The sequence below is a fragment of the Pseudochaenichthys georgianus genome, chromosome 10 (genome assembly GCF_902827115.2).
Source record: "Pseudochaenichthys georgianus chromosome 10, fPseGeo1.2, whole genome shotgun sequence".
Lineage (NCBI taxonomy): Eukaryota > Metazoa > Chordata > Actinopteri > Perciformes > Channichthyidae > Pseudochaenichthys > Pseudochaenichthys georgianus.
Window position 1 is genome coordinate 4,982,343 of NC_047512.1, and position 4,808 is coordinate 4,987,150.

Consider the following 4,808-nt stretch of genomic DNA (forward strand, 5'->3'; position numbering starts at 1 on the left):
CCTGGTCTTTCCAGTGATATGTCATTGGTTAAAATTGCATGCTGGGAAGTTCCTCTTTCTTTTCATCCAAAATGGCTGGCATACGAAAAACTAAATGTTATAGAAGCGGGAGGAGAGTCAAATATTGTTGAATAATTGTCATTTTTACCATGAAAATCATATATGTTCTTGTTTATTAACATGTGAGGAACTATATCATTAGTTCTGAAAGCAATTCAATAATTCAAGTTTTAAAATAACAGACCTTTTATAAATGTCCATCCTCGTGGACGTCAGGACCGTCTTCATGGACTTTATGACTCAATATTGTTGCAGGAGACGGCAGACATTTTCTGCACCAGATAGTTCAGGGAGATTCAGACGTTGAGCTCTCAGATGATGAGAGAGGTGAGGCTTTCACACCTGGGATAGAAGAGGGTCAAGAAGAAGGGGGGGAAAGATGCAGGATGCTCCATGAGCGCACAGACAGAGAGACAGATAGGGACGAGCTGGAAAGACATGGCCCGTAGCAGCACCTATGTCTTATTGTTGTTTTTATTGTAAGTGGAGCCATGAAAAATGAGAGTTGCCTCAGGAATGCCAGCTTTGTTTCTATGAGCAGGTCAGATGGAGACCACATCCATAACACTAGTCGAGATGAGCCTACAGCCCGTGCCGACTGGAGTCAATGAGGTGCTTTCCCACGACATCGACTACAAAGTCTTTGAAGATCTGGAAAGATTCACCAAAAAACAAGCTAGTTTTGTAGTGACCAAACAAACAGCAATGTTCAGATCAATTACTTATTCATGTTTTAAATAAAGGTGAATGTATTATTGTATTATCACTCTATAACCATAATACGTTACATAGTCCATCTGTTAATTGTGGCTGTCTTTTCAAACTAATATGGTCCCGACGTCCTCTACAGTGGACATACTGTAACATTTAAAAATAAAATAAAATAAAAAAAGTCTAAATTGCAAAATGTTTTTTTTTTAACCCTAAATAGGAAATCACCAAAAAAAGGAAATATGAAGACACTTTTTCCCTCGGGTCCCAGGAGGATAGGAGTGCATGTGTGGCTCTTTCTAAAGTAAAACATGTCATCTGCACTTAAAACCGTAATTAACGAGTTCTATTTATCAATAGTTCCATCCATGGAATAAATATAGCTGAGTAAACTTGTGTAGAAGTCCAGAGCCATTTAGCAAGTGTTGCTATAAAGACATGTTCACAGTGTTATATTTAAATGGCGATAAGAACGAGTTGTTTTTGACTGACTGAAGGATGGATTGAAGGCAGGATGAAGCGTCTCTCCTCCAGATTAAGGTAAAGTTGCGCTGAATCCTCTGCAGCTGTTCTGACAAACATCGAGCTAACGGCAGATCCGTGGAGCGTAGCCGCCGTTAGCATCCACGCTGTTCCAGGCAGCGATCTGTTTACATCTGTCTCTGCAGTTGGACATCCTCGTCAGCTGTGTGTGTGTGTGTGTGTGTGTGTGTGTGTGTGTGTGTGTGTGTGTGTGTGTGTGTGTGTGTGTGTGTGTGTGTGTGTGTGTGTGTGTGTGTGTGTGTGTGTGTGTGTGTGTGTGTGTGTGTGTGTGTGTGTGTGTGTGTGTGTGTGTGTGTGTGTGTGTGTGTGTGTGTGTGTGTGTGTGTGTGTGTGTGTGTGTGTGTGTGTGTGTGTGTGTGTGTGTGTGTGTGTGTGTGTGTTCGCTTGTCTGTTCTGTCTCTCAGCCACCTGTCACATGCAGTGATTTTACCTGGCGCTGAAAGTCTCCGCTGGCTAACTCCCTCCTCGTCCTTCTCTCAGCCGGAGAAGGTCAACAGACTTGTATTAGTTTCTATCAATAGGTAGTTTGCCTTAAAGTAGTATGCACTTTAAATAGCTCTTTCGAAATTGTATTTATATGTTTATTTTATTGTGTATTATTCTTCTTTTAGTCAGTCCTGTATTTGTTGACTTCTGTTCTGTTTTAAGTGTTTTTGTCTATCCACTGTCCATCGACACAAACAATCAAAACCACTTAGGTTTGTCCCATGAACATGTTGTTGCCGTGGTAACAGCTGTAAACAGTCTGCGTCCCGTGTGCAAAGCTCAGCGTGAAGCAGCAGCAGCATCTGAGGTCAGTGCTTATTAAAAACATAAAAATATAATGTATTTACTGAGTTTGGTGCACAGCGTTAGATTTAATAAAAGCTAATTATAAAAAATATATATTTTGTTGACGTTAATGCACAATAACACCATACACAGAAATAATACAATAAACAACAGAAAACATGAAAAAGACATAAATAATAAACAAACACAATAAAACAATAATACAATTACATTACATAAATAAACTACCAATTAATTACCAATATAAATTAGTAGTGCTCATTCTAAATGAGGTGAAAGAAGTAGATCTTGTACTTGAGTAAAAGTAGAAGTACTCAGATATTGTACTTGAGTGAAAGTAGAAGTATTACGATATTGTACTTGAGTACAAGTAGAAGTACTCAGGGCTTGTACTTGAGTGAAAGTAGAAGTATTAAGATATTGTACTTGAGTAAAAGTAGAAGTACTCAGGTCTTGTACTTGAGTAAAAGTAGAAGTGCTCAGATATTGTACTCGAGTGAAAGTAGAAGTATTAAGATCTTGTACTTGAGTAAAAGTAGAAGTAATCAGATATTGTACTTGAGTGAAAGTAGAAGTATTAAGATCTTGCACTTGAGTGAAAGTAGAAGTATTACGATATTGTACTTGAGTAAAAGTAGAAGTACTCAGATCTTGTTCTTGAGTAGAAGTAGAAGTACTCAGATATTGTACTTGAGTTAAAGTAGAAGTACTCAGGTATTGTACTTGAGTAAAAGTAGAAGTATCAGAGTGCAGGAATACTCTGTTACAGTAAAAGTCCTGCATTCAAAATGTTCCTCAAGTGAAAGTAGAAAAGTATTCTCATCTAAATATAGTGAAAGACAGTGAAAGTAGTCGTTGTGCAGATTGGTCCATTTCAGAATAATATATATGATATGTTTTATAATGATTGATCATGAAAGTGTTCTCAAAGCTGGTGAAGGTGCAGCTAGTCTGAAGTACTTTGTAGACTGCAGGGTAGCTGGTGGATTTACTCCAGGTGGAACTAAAGTCTGATTTAACTTGATTATATTTCACAGCATTCATCCAGATCTGTAAAGTAACTAAATGTATTCAATACATGTAGGGGAGGGTAAGTACACCAGAAATGCTACTTCCTGTTTGTGTTTCTAATATAATAGATGATTTCCAGATGCATAATGTAGCTGTGTGTCGGATTATTGATCACTTGTCTGTCGAGGAGGCTTGGTGCCTGTGAAGCTGTTCATTGTGAACTGAATCTGTGGATAAAGCACTGCATCTACCTCCTCTCCATTTCAGCCTTCTTGAGAGTTTGATGTTTTATCTGGAGGCTGCTGCTGCCCTCCAGTGTTTCCTGCAGACGCTGCCGCTCTCCGACAGAATAACAGGGCAACGCCTCAGCTGATCCGAGGGAGTCTGATTATAAAGAAATCAATTAAACCTCATCAATAGAGTCCCACAGTCCTAAAACCCGGAAGTAAACTTCTTCCGGTTCCTTCGACAAAAAACAAAGCAATTTCTCCATAGGGTTTTGGAAAAGAGCTCGAAATAAGGTCTGTGGTTGACACACATTGAAGAGACAGATCACGTTTTGTTCAGCCGGATAATCTCCACACGTCTACCCTACTTTGCTTTTTTGTCGAAGGAACCGGAAGTGGTAAAATGCTAACTTACTTCCGGATTTTAGGACGCGTCACATGTAATGTCATACAGGTTAGCGCAGCTCAGAGTGCTTCATAGGTGACTAGAGAAGACCAAACTAGTGTGGAGCGTGAAAACTTCCACGATAAATTCCCAAATGTAAGACCGATGCTTGCAAGAAAAGAACATTTATTAAAAATCCGTTATAAATGCAGTAAAACATAATTTCATTACATGTTAGACGCTTTTATCCAAAGCGACTTACACACTCAAAACCGTGGGCAATCCCCACAGGAGCACTTTGGGGTGAAGCGTCTGAGGGACACCACGACATGCTGACTGCAGCGGGGTTTGAACCTGTGCTCCCCTGATCCAAACACTAACGCACCAGACCACTGCGCCACAGCCTCCTTCTATTATCTAAAGATAAAGTAAAACTTCAGATTAAGTACTATACAATCTCCTAAGTGGGTTCATATAGTAAAAGTATATTAAAAACGTCTTAAAGGTCACCTATCATGCTATTATTAGGCAATATCTCAGATATATAGAAAAATATAAAAAACATTTCTATGAAGTGTTTTGCTTCAAATACCAAACAGACCCATTCTAGCCATGCCTCATATCCCTCTATTTCACTTCCTGTTTCAAAAGTGCTGATTTGGGGTATAAAGCTTTAAAAAATAAAAATTGATCAAATAAAAAAGGAGGGGTCTGAGCTCATGCGGGACCCGGCAGCTACCGTCTAAACTAAATGCTGCCGTGATGAAACGCCATATCAAGGATTCTCTCTGAAACAGTCTGGAGCTCAAAGGCTTTCTCTCTTGCCGTTAGACCACAAGGTGAGTTCCTTTCTACTTCCTGCTTCTTCACACACATGCTCTCCAGTACAGGTTAGCTCTGAGTGTTAGCGATGCTAATGTAAACACCGACCACATTACGTCCAAAACAGTCGGGCATTGTTTCTGATAGCAAGGTTTCTGATGAAATACTCAATACCTAATTTCAATCAGGAAAGACTTCATTTGTTTTCTTAAAGAACATTTAAGAAGAAAAAAACATTTATCATTTATTCTCATTTC